The sequence below is a fragment of the Chaetodon trifascialis genome, chromosome 15 (assembly GCF_039877785.1).
Source record: "Chaetodon trifascialis isolate fChaTrf1 chromosome 15, fChaTrf1.hap1, whole genome shotgun sequence".
Taxonomy (NCBI): domain Eukaryota; kingdom Metazoa; phylum Chordata; class Actinopteri; order Chaetodontiformes; family Chaetodontidae; genus Chaetodon; species Chaetodon trifascialis.
Genome location: NC_092070.1, coordinates 5,865,676 through 5,883,888, shown reverse-complemented (window position 1 = coordinate 5,883,888; position 18,213 = coordinate 5,865,676). Strand labels below are relative to the sequence as shown.

The 18,213-nt window shown below is 41.5% G+C and overlaps 1 protein-coding gene across 1 annotated transcript in view; it reads right to left on the bottom strand.

Annotated features, from left to right (window-relative positions):
• The window catches only part of LOC139343486 (SWI/SNF-related matrix-associated actin-dependent regulator of chromatin subfamily E member 1-like), a 366,467-nt gene that overhangs the window by 275,042 nt on the left and 73,212 nt on the right, over window positions 1–18,213 (bottom strand). The window lies entirely within an intron of this gene.

Sequence of the window (18,213 nt, the reverse complement as noted above, 5' to 3'; positions counted from 1 at the left end):
AGCAAAAGAAGAGTAAGAAGTCAAGTAACAAAGCAGACCTTTACACAATAGACCACCGTTTGTTCATTCCAACAACTTTTTTTAGGTGTGACACTCTTAACCATTTTCTCACCTTGACCAAGAGTTTTTTGTACCTAAACCACACCACCTATAACCAAAGAATTGTCTGTCACAGTTTTAGAAGGTACTGAGGAATGGTTGCCTATAGGAGCATCAGATCTGTGACCACTTCCATGTGTCGTTCTAGAGGTCGTGGATAGACAACATATTTGTTGAACATGCAGCTCAAGAACTGTCTTTTTCTGCTATGATGTAATTGTGGTACATCAATCACACCTGCTGCACACAGTACGACTGGATTAGATACAGTATAAATACGTGCGCCTGTAGACATGATCAAAAGAACAAACCTCGTATGACCTAGATTATTTCAGGCATACTGCATCCTTTACTTTCCATCTGGCTATTTAGTTGACACAAACACTGGCATTGGATAGAGTGAACCTTTAGTCACGTTTATTTTTTGCTAAACTCTTGGTGTAAATGTAACCAGGGATGGTTCTGCTTGGAGGAATGTCTTAAAACTTGAGAGATGAGTTTCATTGAATGCATCACCAAGCGAGGAGCTGTCAAAATGCTTGTAGAAGCAGTACCATGCAGAGATAGCAATAAAATAAAATAACTCAAAGGTGGCTACAGGCATCTTATGCAAGCTTTCCAACTGTACCTCAAATAAGTTTCAGTTCCCTGCGGTCTTAATTTGATCAAATACTGACTTGAACTGAAACCAGTTCAAGTGTTCCTGCTTTGAAGGCAGGAAATGAGCCTTAAAAGATATGGTACGTTTTGGATGATGATGATGAAATGATAAGGGTATGTTAGTTTGTAGATTTAAAAAATGCAAAAGCACTTAAAGTTTTGATTGCTGTGAAAACATCCTCCACGCAGTGACTGGATGCTTGCTGTTCAATCCCTCATGGTAGCCTAAGTGTGAGCGAGTGATTTTTTTCTGGCACTTGGCTCTGCACTTTACCCACTTACATCACCTTCATCTTTATATCTAATCACAATGAACATTTCTCCTCTGGGTATTATTGCTATATTCAGGGGGACTGGACTTCCTAGTTGTTCCCCTGAGACTATCTATCTATTCTTGATACAGAGTGTGAGTCTGAAAGCAGTAGGCTATCTGTCATTCATGCTATTAGTTCATGGTTATCATCAGCAGTGGCCAAGGCCATTAGCCCAAAGACATTAGCAGCAGCCATCAGCAAAGCCATTAACTCTTCTCCCTGCTAAAAGGCTACTGTCCCTCACAAAGACTCATTAAGGAGAGGTAGGGAGAGATGGGCATGGAGGGAGACAAAGAGACGGAGGGGAGACTGAAATAAACGTGGGTGAAAAAAAGAAATGCAGAAAGACTGAAGGAGAGAGGGTGCAATAAGGCAGTGAAGGGAAGACTTAGATCATTTTAACTGTTCACTGTGTCATTTCCCTCCACCCCCAATCTGCAGTCAGTGTAGCATGCTCACACATATGGTTCCTGTAGTGTTTTTACATTGTCCTGGACTGAGACTGGCATTGTTGGGAAGGGTAAAATTGGCAACCTTTAGCTGAAGGCAGAAGCTTATATACCTGAAGTGTTTCTTTGTAAAATGAGATATCTGTTGGCGAGCCATCTGGACATTTACTATGAATAGAACTTTGATCAGTTCAAGAGTTGTGTATCTGAAAAACTGATCAGAGAACATAAACAAACACCCAGCATGTGTCGGGGGGCCACAGTAATATGCTGAAAAGGTCACCAGCACTCATATTTATACATTATGATGCAGTGTTCTGCCATTTAACAGCTGCAACCTGCTGCTGCTGCTGCTGCTGCTGCTGAGGGACTCATTGATGTACACTTTGAAATGTATTAATGCAGAAATTCAGTGGGACACTGCACATCGAAAAAAAAAAAAAATATATATATATTTTTTGCAAAACTCAGAATTATGTTCTATTTTTAAATGTTTGTTAATTTTTAAGTTATGTCAATTTCTTTTAAATTCCCATTTTCTGTAACTATGTTACGGTTAAGGTATGTTGGGTTTAGCCAGCTACAACACTTGAATAGGATTAAGGAAACACTAATTATACACTTCACATTTCCTGCATTGACCATGAATGTTGGCCTTGGGCATTATTTGTGAGATGCAGAATTGTCCAGTATGGATGTAAATCCTAGAGATAATGGGCTATTTAATGTTAATGCTAAGACATTTATGTTGCTGCATCTTCATCATGTTCACGTTACTTCTGGAACAGTGTGTGTAGTCACCAGGGCTAATGTTGAAGTGACTGTTGATGCCCTTTAAAAAACATGAAACTGTACAAACTGTAGGCTGGCTGCTTGTTAAATGTCTTGTTTCACACTTGTTACATTACAGAAGCTGTGATTTGCAGGTGTGGAGGCTTTGGAGTTATTTTAAGGCACCAATAATGCTGATTTCTTTTTCACTGAGTAATATGTAAGGAGTATTTGATTACTTATTTACACAACTGGCCAAATGCTGCTTATGAAGCATATAACAGGCAACTATCTCTTTAAAAAACTGAGAGTAAGACTGAATACAGAAAGCTACCACAGAACTTCAGTCTGACTCATGCATAAGACAGAGACGTAAGAGGGGGATGCACAGAAGTGAAAGAAGAAGAAAAAAATAAGAAAAAAGGGGAGGGCGGTGAAAGAGAAAAAATGAGGGAGTTGAGTTTACCCTTTGACCCAATGTTCCATTCTATCTCAGAATACTTTGGGGCCCCCTGAAAGACACTTAATGCCTCACATGGACGCACATGAATGTACATTAGCTTGTGCACACACACACGTACACACACACATGCACACACTCCTGCAGATGATCTCTGATGTGCTTATGGGGGTGGTTGATTTCATTAGCAGAGAGATCAGGGCGCTAAACCATTAGCTCCTATCTCTGCCTCTTTGTACTTTTTCTTCTCTTCACTTCTCTCCTCATGTGCAGAGTGACTTGAAGACATGTGAATGCACCTATGCACTTGCGAGCACACATACACGCACACGCATGCACGCACGCACACACACACACACACACACACACACACACACACACATGCTCAATGTCAACAGGTTTGTTTTGGAGCCTGGATCAGGTGGTTCACTATGTAGGTCAGAGGGAGAAAAAAGGAGAGGAGCCATGTGTAGGTATCCTCAATAATTAATCAATCCTTTTGCTTTCTCTGCCTCTCTCCCTGACTGGCACAGACATGAGAATAAATGGATACACTTGGAGGTAGTCAGGCATACGAACATGGGCAGGAGTCAACCGCACATCAAGCTGTGGAATTTATTTGTCCTCGGGGAGACTTTAGCTTGGATAATCACCTCAAGGAGCTTTTAGCAAGCTGCTGTCATCGCCAGTGTGTCACAATTCAGATTACATGTCCAAATTTCTCCATTTTTAACAGTGATGTTTTCTGTGAAGAAGGTCGCACGTGCTAACACCCACACAGTTGCTCTTGAGGAATGATGTCGGTTCCAGGCGCTACAGTATTCTCCTGAGATCTGAGAATAAGAAGGGAGAACCCACAAAGTTGGTGGATTTCAGAGAAGGGTGGTGCAGCTGAATGATTGATGTCTGCAACCCGTAGTGCACACTCGGATGACCTCATACACACACAGGCTGGTGACACAGGATATCCTGCCGTAGGCGTCAGCTATAGGGAAGAGGAAGTGTGATCTGCAGAGGTTCATGGGAGGGAAGCTTCAGTTTGTATGTCCTCACTGTAAGACAAAAAATCTGAGTATGGAGATGATTCAAACACAATAATGAGGACAAAGGTATATGACATCTAAGATAAAGTAAAGATACTGCTTATACTCTGGGCATTTAGCTGCATATAACTGTCCTGTTGGCATAAAGAGACCATTTTTGCATTTGTGTCTCCATGGAGAATGGAGTTTATAATAACAAGGATAATAATAATGAAACAATAGCATTAACAACTAATCAGATACTGTACATTGTGTGCCTGGAAGCAACACCAATGACCCAGCAAACACAAAACTAGGGACCCTGAACTAGACATGCAAAACTAAATGGTTTGCAGCTATTATTAAAGGAATATGGTAATATTTTGAGACATAAGTGTATTCATTTTCTACAGCCAGAAGCTACTTATTTTAGTATAAAGACTACAAACAGCCTGGTTCTGTCCAGCTGTAATGAAATAACAAAATCTGCCACTCCAAGGTCAGCAATTAACACATTATATCTCATTTGTCTAATCCATATAAAGTCACTTCTAGCAGCAAAGAAAAAGTCCGGCACGTAACCCCCTGTAAGACCACAATGTGTTGTTTTTGCAGGCAGATTTTGTTGCCTTTGAACAGAGCCAAGCTAACGGTTTTCCTCATCTCCATTCTTTGGGTGAAGCTAAGCTAACTGGCTGCTTGTTCCAGTACAGACATGAGTGGTATCTATCCTCTCTGTGTCAGTATATGTCCCAAAATCTGGAACTATTACTTTTAAAGTTATTAATTACACCTGTGCTGTGTGTGGAACTGTCTTCCAGGAAAATGATCTGCAGTGGTTAATATGTAAGACATTATACTGTGAGATAAAGAAAATAAAATTAAAGTTCAAGCACTAATTGAATTTTCGCCATTTAGGGGCAGCTGAACAAGCTTTAAATACGAAAGTGACTCACTGTCATCTTATATGGCTAATTTGTTAGCAAACAGTTGTCGATTTATACATCCAGCCGACACAGAGCAACATTAATATTTGTGCAAATTCAATATACACTTGGCTTTTATCTATGGGATCTACACCTAAGGCATTTTTTTGTTTCTTTAGCTGCTTACTGCTCCCCCATGCTCACCAGCTAGTCAAACAGTGTCTATCTGTGGCTACTGAAAACGAGGTTGATGGGCTGAACCAACACCAGTTACAGGTTGTAAAACTAAAACACTGAGCTGAAAGATGCTAAAATGCTCCACAGAGCAGGAAATAAGAGCTTTGATGGAGTACATCTCATGTCACTGGAGGGACATTTTGATGCAACACTGCAGAGCTGTTTTGACAACTGTGTTTTAATTATTCATTTTTATGTCTTTCTCTCACATCAGAGCCATTCTTTCAATGAGATGAAAAATGAAGCTGAATTACCCACAATGATTTGAGCTTATGTGAGTGATGTGTCGAGGGGAAAAACAGCCGTAGATACCAACAAATCCTCCAAAGTAATGACAAATAATGGATTAATATTGGATTTATAGGATTTGGGATCTGCCACCGGTATGTTCCAGGTTTGGCATCAACAGAAAAACTACTTGGTTAAGGTAAGTAAAAGATGGTGGTCATGGTTAACATATACCAATTTGGCTTTTGGTAGGAAATGGGAAACAAACACTCACCTCTTTGCTGATCTGTCCTTCTACCCAGACCATTTGCACAGCCACCGGAGGTCTTTGTTCATATGCCTTTTGCCAAATTGTCAATTTCCTGACAGACTAGAAGTGTTGATGTTATTCTTGTGAAAAAGAGTTTTGGAGAAACAGGAGGTAGGAAGCACAGGACGTGATCCGCGAGGTAGCGATGGAGGGAGGGGAAGCGCGATGCCTGAAACAGATGGGGAATAAAACAATGGGGGAGCTGTGACATGATGGGATTCCCCCTACATTCCCCTGTTTGACTGAGACAGAGAGACCAGCAGCGACAGCAGTGTATTTACACACAGCGTGCTTGTCATGTGCAGACATGACAAACAAGGGCCACACTGAGGGCTTATTGTTACAGGACGTCTATGAATCAATAATATAAAATCTCCTGCACAGAGAAAGTGAGCAGCGTGACCTTTTCACTGGACGAGAGATGCAGAAAACATTCTGCTTTTGTGGTTTTGAACAGATTGAGAACACGCAACTGCTGATGTGATGAGAGACTGCAGTCATGAACGCATTGTGTAACTAGTTGCGCAGTGCAGAGCTGTCTGACCTGACACGACAGACCCAAATACTTCCACACACACACACACACACACACACACACACACACACACACACACACACACACACACACACACACACACACACACACACTCAGGCATGTTCTCACCCACATCATCCCACTGTAGTAATGGGGTCACAGAGAGCTAGCTGAGAGCGCTGCCAGTCTCCTTTGTTTCTTTTCCTTTTTATGTAACCTCAGGTGTCTCTGTCAGCCTGTATAACTGGCTGCGTTCTATGCTCCGCCCAACTTTCAATTCAATTGGTTTACCCAGGTGTTTGTCAGGTTTATTTATTAGCCTTGTCAGCTTTAGGGTTTTACTCTGGTGTCAAGTTTCCATCCGAATTGAAGACAAATTTGAACTGAATTTCCAGAAAATCTGCAAAAGAAAATGCAAATGAAAGCGCATTGCCACACTCCTGTTGTGTGACTGTTAGCAGTTGGGCACATCAGGATAAACCGTTGGTGGCACTAATTCTCCAGTCAGGTGCCGTCAAACTGTTTCAGAGGAAGAGAGCACAACAAGGTGATTAAAAGAGCGCCAGTCAAACCTCAAATGAGTGAAAACAGCACAGAAATTCTGATGGAAATATGGCGGGTTTGTTTATTTCATGTATTACTTTGCAGACATTTTCCAGTGTTGGGAAAGTTCACTTTCTACATGAACTAGTTCAAAGTTCAGCTCACAAATTTTAAAATGAACTAGTTCAGTTCATCGTTCATAATTCAAAATGTTTAACTAAGTTCACTGTTCTAAAAATGAACTAGTTCATAGTTCTTTTTTTCATACGTTGCTGCGAGCTATTATTTTTCAAAATTATTGCCACAGCCACATAGAACCACAGACAGCAATTATTTTATCAGTTTTAACACCGTAACTATGCATCAGATTTCATCTTCATATCCAATTTTGAATCCTTATCCAACCAGGGTTTACATTAGGATTGAGGGGGCAGCATTTCCCCATTGCTGTTTTAACGCTTTGTTACTTCCATTCAGTCCACACTAGTAGCAGCTGCAGCTTTCACCCCATGTGACTGAAGTGCAGATTTTCTTTTTGAAAGCCGGCGGGTTCGCACAGAAATGTAAGATTTTTCCCATCCTCACCGACCTTGTCATAAAACTCATTTAAATGATCATATGACGCCTCCAGGTGGCACGGTGGAGCAGCAGGTAGTGTGTGTGCCTCACAGCAAGAGGGTCACCGGTTCGATCCCCGGGTCGGGCGGGGTGTGTGAAGTTTGCATGTTCTTCCCGTGCATGTGTGGGTTCTCTCCGGGTACTCCGGCTTCCTCCCACAGACCAAAAACATGCTCATTAGGTTAATTGGTGACTCTAAATTGTCCTTAGGTGTGAGTGTGAGTGTGAATGGTTGTCTGTGTATATGTTGCCCTGCAATCGACTGGCGACCGGTTCAGGGTGTACCCCGCCTTTTGCCCAATGACAGCTGGGATAGGCTCCAGCCCCCCCGCAACCCTGAAAGGGATAGTCGGGTATAATCAATGGAGGGATGGATGGACGATGCCTCCATGCTGTTTTGTTGCCTACATAATGCTTTTGTTTTGATGATGCATGCAGCAGTGCGACACTGGTGGCTGGTGATGCCAGACTGGGTGTTTTTTCCGCTACATATTAAGGTCTGTTTACGGTGTGTTTAACTGGGTTTTCGGATTTCCATATAAATCTGGCACCCTATTGAATGAAGTTAAACTGAGAGAGCGTGCCGACACCAGAATGAACGAGTTCACAGTTACGTTCATCAGACAGTAATATAGTACGTTCAGTTCACGTTCACCCAAAATATGAACTAGTTCATGAACTATCGTTCAATGAATGCGTTCTGGCACAACACTGACAGTCTCTGCAGCTCACATAGATGTAATGTTTTTGTCTCTGCAGTAAAGTATCATGCACTACAGCATTTTGTTTTTATGCACCAACTTTTCCACCTCTGCCAAACGTTTTTACAATGTTTCCCCATTTCAACTCAAACTGAAAGTTGTCTGCACAAATTGAATTGACTGCACATAAAAACAAGCAGATGGGGACACGTTAAGGGAACACGTGCAATAACTGTGCCAGTGCCTTGACTGCATGTCACATGTGACAAAAGGTTGACCTTAATGGTGTATCAATGATGCCAATGCACATCATCACCATAGCACCCTCATGTAGGGACAATGCCATGTGGCAACCACAGGAACTGCGACCGGTCAGCTCGGACTGCTTTTGTTTTCTCCAGTACGTTTTTGATGCCCGTGGAGACTGTGGAGAGCAAAGACAATATGAAGCAAGAGTTTCCTTTTCAGTAACACACATTTAACAAAGCATCTCCACTGCAAACCTTTCACAATCACAGCAAGAACATAAATACAGCAACTGCACTGAATAGTCTTTTATTAATGAGACAGGGCACAATGAGCACAGTCTGGGGTACAATTAATAGTGATAGTGAAAAGCAGTAAATTAGGAGGGCTTGGAATTCAGTCATAGGCAATCAGTTCCATTAAAGAATGTCAAATCTGATGATGAACTGCAGATCAAAACCTACTCTTTAGGTATCTGTGGCTGGACTCCCTTTAACTTTCTGTGTCAACCATAAATCCATCTTTAATGTGAATTAAATTTAGATGTAAAGTCAAGGGAAAGACAAGCGGACAAAATCTGAGCAAGTGCCATAAATTGAGGCATACGTGTATCCACATGAGTTCTAAGTTCTCTTACTTAACAATTCATAATGCAGGGGGCAAACTCACATCTCCTGTGTCAAGGTCCCCCACCTTATATGCCTAACGAGCCCAACCACTCCCCTGTGACTTCTGTACTGTCCAAGAACACTTCCTTGGCTGGATGAAATGTTTCCACTGAACATAATGCAGGGAGCACCTAGGTTTCCATTGCACAGCATTTGGCTCAACAAATTCCTGATATTTCCTGATATATCACCATAATCTGGAGGTGCTGTGACAGCGTGAGTGACAGTAACCATTGCGGCTCATACTGAATACCAGACCTGTAGACATGAGATTTGACTTGGATTTGATCCAAACATTTTGACTGTTGCTGCTCCTGGACGCTGACAGAACAGTCAAATAAAACATGTAAAAAGTTAGTAAGAATGTATGACTGTGTGTATTTACAGCACATCAGGTGGTTCATCAGCATATCCTGTATAACCTCAACAGTCCCTCTGTCTGACTCCACAACAGACAAACCCATTATGTTCTATACTGTAACTGTGCTGTGCCCTGCTGTGCTCCCCACTCCCCACTCCATCAGCCACACACACACACACACACACACACACACACACACGGGGGGGGGGGGGGGGGGTCAGTCAAATTACAGGCAGGACCATGAATCCCCTAACATCATAGAAAATTTTGTGTGTGTGTGTGTGTGCGTGTGTGTAGGCGCGTACCCTCATATATTCATCATGTTTAATTACTAAATTCAGCTTGATCTGTTATTCGGCTCTACTCACGCAAGGGGCACATACACACACACGCACTGCAAAGAGATAAAGAGGAAAAGCTTGTTTCTAGGTTGACTAGAGAGTATATGCGTGTGTGCGTGTGTGTGTGTGTGTGTGTGTGTGTGTGTGTGTGTGTGTGTGTGTGTGTGCATACAGGCATCATTCATGTTGTTTCTGCTGACTGCTGTGACTGATGTGTACAGTACATGTCTGTAAGTGTGTGTTGTTCTATAGCTCTTATCCTGTGTGGGCTTGCTGTGTCCTTCTTTTAACACTATTTACTTACAACTTTACTTGCTCCTCCCTAAAATACTCTCTGGACCAATCAGGCTTCATTTTTATGTGTCTAGGGTGAGAGGTCTTTGTACCATACATTTATCTGCCTTCCATCAATAGATTCTTTCATATTGGGAACTATATTACTATACTATACTATACTATACTATACTATACTATACTATACTATACTATACTATATTGGGAACATATTATTATTGTTGTTGTCGTTGTTGTTGTTGTTGTTGTTGTTGTTGTAATTAAACTATTTTTTATGTATTTTCTTCCTTGGTTGTTCATACAATCCAGGAAATAGGCATAATTCTCCACCAAAAAGTTTTTAGATTAACACTCAAGCAGAGTGGTTGTCATTTTGTACATGAGAAAATGTCAAACTTGAATGTTTTTTAACCACAGTGATCCTGTATTTCTCATAAACCAATTAGATTATTTTAGCAAAAACAAAAAGCATTAGAAAAAAATAATAAGCTTACTAAATTGAAATAAAATGAAATGTTTTCCAAATCAGAGGAGCCCAGAAATTGCTGTAATTGTTTCTGTCTTTTTATTTGTTTGTTTGTTTTTGCATATTGGTGTAACTTGTATATTACTTGTTCTTGTCTATCTAGTCAATCTTTTTGTTGCTGAAGAAGATTTTCACCTGCACTGTCTGTTGTAAATACGTGCAGACAATAAACAAAAGAAGCAAATTATATTTAGAAATATATATGTATTATGTATCAACCGGTCGAGGCAGATGGCCGCCCACCCAGAGTCTGGTTCTGCTCGAGGTTTCTGCCTGTTAAAAGGAAGTTTTTCCTCGCCACTGTCGCCAAGTGCTTGCTCATGGGGGAATTGTTGGTTTCTTTGTAGATACTGTAAAAGAACTTGGTCTGTACCAGCTCTATATGGAAAGTGTCCTGAGACAACTTCTGTTGTGATTTGGCGCTATACAAATAAAATTGAATTGAATGTATTCATGTCATTTAAACTTTAAAGCTCATTGCTGGTCCTGTTTTGTATGATGTACTTTCTACATCTGGGATTTACTTCTCACTGATCTGTAAATAATGACAACAAAGACATATCCACCAGCAGGGCAGAGCACACAGATGAACGTCATCATGTGCTATATATAAATATAGAACAGATCTATGTACACACAAATCCACACGGCCCCGTTGGCCATGCAATGCACATGACATGCAATCATATAAATATATATAAAATATACACACGCACATACACAGATGCACATATACACCCCCCAATGCACTGGATGTGACATACTTGTGCAGCTGTGACACATATGTCACACGCAATGCCATGAACTGTGTGCCCTCCTGTAATGTGCTGCAGTACAGTAACAGCAGAGCCCTCTAACATAAGGCAAATCAAGTGCACTGATGAGTAAAAATATCCCTTCAGATGTATGGAGGCTGTCAGTACAACCAAATAAAAGGCACTGGACTGTTGGCTTTGCTGGTGTTCTGTACAAACACCAAAAGGATTAGAGGTTTGATTTCAGTTTTTGGAATGCTAATGCTAATGCTTTCAATTGTTTTCACTGTGTGTGTGTGTGTGTGTGTGTGTGTGTGTGTGTGTGTGTGGTGTCGTGCATTTCTGCGATGCAATACTGGGAATGCTTTTCATGTATCACTGTTCATTTTCAGGTGACATCTGAGGCAGCGTTCACCCCATTGGTTTTATGTTAAATGGTCACAGCGAATGAGGCCAGAATTGAAAATTGCTGAGGTTTAAGCATCGCTTTTGAGGGGTGAAAATCTGACAGCGGTGTGGCAGGTCCAAACAGTTGGTTATGGCAGTACAGAGCAATTCTGCCACAGGTTGTCTGTAAAGTGTTTATCAGCAGGGTTCATCAAGCTCCATCAAGGTCCCCCAAGCAAACACTGGCAGCTGCTAGAGCAGCATCGAGGACATGATCCCACACTGACTTCCCAGGCGCCAACACTCTCAAACAGTTGGACAGTTTGAATATAGTCTGCCAGAAATGTCCTAATTTCCTAACTTTGCCCCTAAGCTGTGACCTAACCTTTCCATAAATGTGCAAAAGGCACTTATGATACTGACACATAACCTTATTTGCGGTCCTATATTACCTTATTTGTATTTGCAATATGTACTTTGACTTTCAAGATTGTGGTCAAGTCATAAAATGTTGTTTCATCAGACAGGAGACACATGACACAGCTATAGTAACACTCATTTTACCCGTTCATACCAGAGTGCTGTCACAGGTCACCCTTCCCAAAAAGTCCACTGTAGTAGTTGTAGTCTTGCACGGTACACATCAGTGGACATTTAGTGTCAAGACATAGAAGTATACAGAATCATGTCAGGTAAGTACGAGAGGATGAGCTTCATACTCTCTCTCTCTTCCCCTCTTTTACAGCTGGGTCAGAAAGTTGTTGTTTAAAGGTCAATGACATTACATTTCTCTCCCATCCCTAATTGACTGTTTAACAAAGCCAGCCAGAGTCTGACCCATGTTCTAGCCTCATTTGGAAGAGAAGCCTTTTGCTATGATTATCTGTACAGGTTTTGAGGCCACTGACATCAACCTCATTCTGCAAACAGGGTTGCCAGATCAGAGACACTTCTGGGTAGTTTTGGAAAACAATGATAAATTACTTTCTTTGTCGTTTAGTTTGAAACACTTGTTGGTCAAGTCAAGTTTGACACATGTCATGGTGTTCAGGCCTGCATCAAAAACATGCAAGGGGTTGGTTTGTGAGGTTTTGTTTGGTAAAGAGGTGAAATAATATCGTGGAAAGGTCAGTTTATGCTCAAAGCAAACAAGTTCATCCGATGTGTCATCTAACCCTGTCTGATGGCAGAAGTGTTCATAGCTCTTCCAAACAGCCGCACTCGAGGGCGAGGTAAAAGGCCTGTCATAACTCAGTGTGTTTACACGCACTTACGTAACCGGGTCGGTCAGCTTTCTCCAGTATCTCCAGGACTGATTTCTGAAAGGCCATAAAAATGAGAAATCCAGTTTCTTTAACCACGATGGTGGATTTAAGAAACCAGATTTCCCCCCTCTGCTTTTCTACCGGACAACTCCCATTTTTCAGCCACGTATACATGAAACTGAGTTTCTAATCAGCTTTTTACACGTACGCAGGGATTCTAGACCTCGTTTCCACTGCTGAAGATTAGATTTCTAAACTTTGGACACATTCATGCTGTGCTGTGGGGAAGCAGCATCCTCTATCACTAACTGAAATCTGATCTCCTGCATGTAAACATAAATTTACAGTAACCTCGTTACTAAAATGTATTAATGTACATTGTATGTACAACTCTACAGGATGAAATTGTTGTAACGTCTGTAAACAGTAGAAATATGGGCTTGATTGGCCATCACAGTGCTTTGCCAGATGATGTTTGGTGGCACTGTATTCAGCTTTCTGCTGGACAACTGTGTGGGGTTTCTGTTTGTCTTCAGCCTCATCGTCAGTCAGAACAAGGTAAGGTTTAGTCAAACCTGAAAGTGCATCCAGACAGTTTCCGACAGGCTCGTTGGTGAATCACTAATACCACGCACACAACCTAGCACATCCCAGCTTAAGTCTGTCATAACTGAAACTGAGGAGAGAAATAAACATCTGTGAGCTAACAAGTTTGTTAACTAGTAAGCAGCTTTGTCTTTAGCTTGGTTGGTGAAGCGTAATAAGCCCAGAAGGTTATTAAACAACATATTACTAAGCTACTAAGTCCTTGTCTCATAACTGCCTGTCAACCACTCTTCTTTTCTGGAACAGTTTATATGTAGAGGAGGTTAAATAAAACTGGATGGTACAGCATAGCTAATAAGCTGCGATAGCTTCCTCCATCTTGGACTCTCCTTCCTCTTAAAGGTCAGCACTGCTTGCTGTTGCTCAACAGTGCGAATTCACATGTCAAAGTCACAGCAATTCATATGGGAAGAATTGATTTTGCCGTGAAAAGTCACCGTTTTAAAATTCAAGTGTGAAAAGGCCTTTACGTTCACACCCTGTAGCAGGGCACGTACTGTTGCTCTGTAAAGATTCTGTACCTTTCTGAAGAGCAGCAGGACTCGGCGAGCACAAGGCTGGAAGACATCAAACCCAGCACTGTATTCAATGTCTGAACACACCCTGCGTCACATGGCATACAGTGTACAGTGCGTCGCATGTGCTCTGCCCCCCTCCAGCATTGCGTGACCGTTTCTGGGCTGTAAATTATGCGTGATGTCAACCATAAATGCCTCTATACATGCATGTGTGTGTGTAAATACACTTTCCTTTTTTGCCTCAGGCGTACAGAATCACAGTGTTGCCGCATCATGTTAGTTTGCCTTCTCTTTACCTCTTTTTTCTCCCTCCATCTCTCTCTTTTTCACTTTTCTCCTCTATTTTTACACTTCTCTCTATCCACCCTCCCTCCTTTGCCTCCCTCTCTCTCTCTCTCTCTCTCTCTCTCTCCGTCCCTCCATGTGATTTTCTTGTCTATCAACCTCGTTTGTTTTATTTCTCTCATTATTCCTCTGCTCCAGTCTGTTTATAAGCCTGTCTCCCCTTCCTCATCTCTCTCTGTCTCTCTGAAAAGTGTAACCTACTTACAGCACAGCTGTCTGATGAATAATGGAGGAGAGACAGTTACTATCAGCGTCTCCATCAGCAGGCAGCAGGATCCCAGCTTTGATCTCTGCTCCTCTCCCTTCCCTGCTGCCTTTCCTCGCAACTTTCCTCCAAACTTTTTCCTCACCTCCTTTATTCTTCCGGCTTCTCTCCTACATTTTTTTTCCCCTCTTGACAGTTTTTACAAAAATGTAAGACTAAATTGATCAACAAAACCACTAATGAAAATGACGATTTTGGCTTGGCCAGCCATTTGTGAGATACAGTTTCTAATATTTGACCTCTGGGGTTTTATAAAATATATAATTGGTGTATTACGTTCACTTATTGTTTTACTTTTGTCATGATGGGACACCTGCACATCAGCGGCAGTCTGACCCAACCACAGCTTTTATAACCTGGAAAAAAAATACATGTATATGAAAAAAACTACAATATCACCAGACTGATGAATGCAGCTGGTTAAGTGAGAAAATGTGACCCATAAATAACTGCTCTTACGCTCCTCTCTTCACCATGGCTCCTTTACCCTCCACACTTCACACTCCTCCATTCACACTCCTCTCCTTCATGCGCTGTCTGCTGATTGTTGCTGTCGCTGTTTCTGGCCTTGTCTTGAATCAGCCATGCAAATTCACTGGATTTTTATTACTCCTTGGCTTATAATCAACTGGATCTTTTCATATTGGATGTCTGGTCAAAATATGTGTTACATCTATTTCAATCATTTAATAGTTTGTAGGTATCTCTCTACGCAACCAAAGGTGGGTGTGGATTAACCTGCTCAGTGGTCAGGGACAAAAATGAGCTGCTATAGGCCCCTATTATCATTCTGAGCACATCCATGAGTGATGCTGGTGGTGGTCAACTTTCAACAAGACATAAAATGATGTTAAATGACTGTTTAAGCCAGGATGAACTTTTTTTAGCCACTTGGAAGCGTGTGGAAACACAAGTGGAAGAGTGGAAACAAGTTGAGATGGAGACTTAGGAAACTACACATCAACAGCAACATTGGCTTTCATTTGGAGTCATGCTTCTGCTAACTGGCATGTTAAGTCTGATACTGACTCTCTTTTAGCTCTGTTTTTGGTCTCTAACTTCTCTTGAGTGAAATCTCTCTCTCTTTTAACCACCTGCCTGTCTCTGCCTGCATGGTGAGTGGAGCCTGGGTGAACTGAAATCTACCATTCTCTAACTGCTAACCCTGAATGCTAACTGTTCAAAAATTCTATATTGGATGTGAGACAGTCACACATGTTGGTAAAAATCTTACTGGCCGCCTTATTTTCATCTTTTCTCTTAGCTGTGAAACACTGCAGTCATCGTTCAAGTTCAATGTTCAAACCACTTTGCATGTGGTCACCTCCCCTAGTTCTAATGGCCTACAGACTAAATAAATACAAAAAATAAAAATACACAGTTGAAATACACTGCTGACATAATGAATGTAAGATAATTCTCTCCGACACACCGTCTCCCAGCAGCAGATTAAAGCGAAGGAAGAAAATGTTCCTGATCGAAGATGGTTTGACATGAAAGACATAGCAGTGGTGCCATACATGCTGCAGATAGAGCTGAGTGTGTGTGTGTGTGTGTGTGTGTGTGTGTGAGAGAGAGAGAGAGAGAGAGAGAGAGAGAGAGAGAGAGAGAGCAGACAGTGACTGAGTCAAGTCTGTCAGAGGGCTGCTGAGCTCAGTGATTCTTGAACTGTTTGTTTGGGCTTTGGATATAAACCAGTATGTCTGCCATGATAGTTTGTGTGTGTGCGCGCGCGTGCGTGCGTGTGTGTGTGCGTGCGTGCGTGCGTGTGTGTGTGCACATGTGCGTGTGTGTCTGTGTCACAAAAAGAGAGAGGCACAGTGTAAAATTGTTTGAGGGTTCCTCCACTTAAATTACTGCTCACTGCTACACACACACACTATTTACATAACAAGACATGTGAATTTGCATCTTGATCATTCTCTCAGTCAATAATTCAAATGTATTGGAACAAAGGAGCACCCTGCACACTTCATTTCCACCTCTTTAGGCTACTCTCCACCTCGAATATGTCCAATCACTTGGTAGTTTCAAAGCAAATGTCTCAAGTTGTTCCAGCCTGAACATCTCTGAGGATCTACGTAGTTATACGAGGATCTTATGGGTAACCACAGGTCACAATGGTTGGCAGAGGAGACAACACACACACTCCTGCCAAATCAAAAGCTTTGTGAAGCTGTACTTGGGGGCAACTTTGAGCTAAATGCCTACAAGCTCTCAATGACAGTGCTTAAATGCTGATGTTTAGCAGGTGTAATGTTTGCCAAATTCATCATAGTTTAGAATTTTGTATGCTAATATTTGCTAATTACCACAAAACACAAAGTGTAACTAGCATTTCTAATAATTGTAAGTATTATGATTCATCCTGGGGGGACGTGAATGTCTGTAGCAAATTTCATGGCAATCCATCAAACAGTTGTTGAGATAGGACCAACATGGTGGACCACCGCTAGCTTGGCCAATAAAAACAGGTTAAGATAAACCCCCAAATCCATAAAAAGTATAAAAGAATCAGCCAAGCATATCTTTGAATGACAACAGTGCACATTTGCTTGCGTGCTTACATGCAGCCCTGAGACGGCAGAAACACATGAAAAGCGGTGAGGCCAGGATCTCAACACCTCCCGCACTGGCCGCTATTGAGCAGATTCACTGAGCTGTCACTCCAAATTCAGTTTACTGCTGAAGCCATTTTTCCAGCTCACAATGAGCCAGATCAGCACTGTGCCAGCCTACATCTGATCTGTATTGTAAAATAAACCCAGCGTTATATTTATTTACGTTATATGACATCCCTCAGGTGGAACTCTCTGCACGAAATAAATATTTCAGCTCTTCCAGCTCACACTTCATTCTTTTTTTAACATTGCCCTCCACACTGCCGGCCTGTCCCTCAGCACTATCTCTGATATTTATATTTAACCCTCATCCTAATGTCCATCCTCATCCTCTGCTTGCTCTTTGTCGCTACACCCCCACCCCAAACCCATTTTCACCTCTCAACCTGCTTCTGTGGTTTTTATAGATTTAACGTCCTGTATTGATTAACAGGCAGCAATGAATGTGATGTGTTTCCCCCTTTCTCCACTCATATTTTAACCAGCAGCTGATCAATACAGTGAGGCCTCACAGCAAGGACATAGGCTCACTTATAGCAAACGACTTAAGGTGTGTGTGTGTGTGTGTGTGTGTGTGTGTGTGTGTGTGTGTGTGTGTGTGTGTGTGTGTGTGTGTGTGTGTGTGGCAGGGCCATGCTAGACATGTCAGAATCTATGCATGTATGCATCAGTGGTTGCTAATGTGCCTCTATATCTGCATGTGCAAAAATATATGCCACCTCATACAATATTTTGAATACACTTATCAATACTCTGCAAGCTTCTATAAAGCATTCAGTTCACACTGGATGGAAAACCAGGTGGGAGAGAAAATAAAATCCAAATAATTTATTGGTCAAAATACCACACACTACCAAAACGCATTGCAAAATGAATTCACATTTTCATCCAAAGACAGAGAGATGAAAGAGAAAAGCATTTACTGCAATTAAAAAAATCAATCTGATTTCAATCTGAAACAATATAAAATTGTTTATATGCTGAAGATTCAGTTTCTATATAAAATGTCAGTTTTATAAAATAATAATTAGTCGAATGAACTGAGTGGATTAAAAAATACAATATTTCCCAGTCAAATGTAGGGCAGTACACATGTTAATTAAAAAAAAAAAAATGGAAATAAGCATAGCTTGAGGTACTTG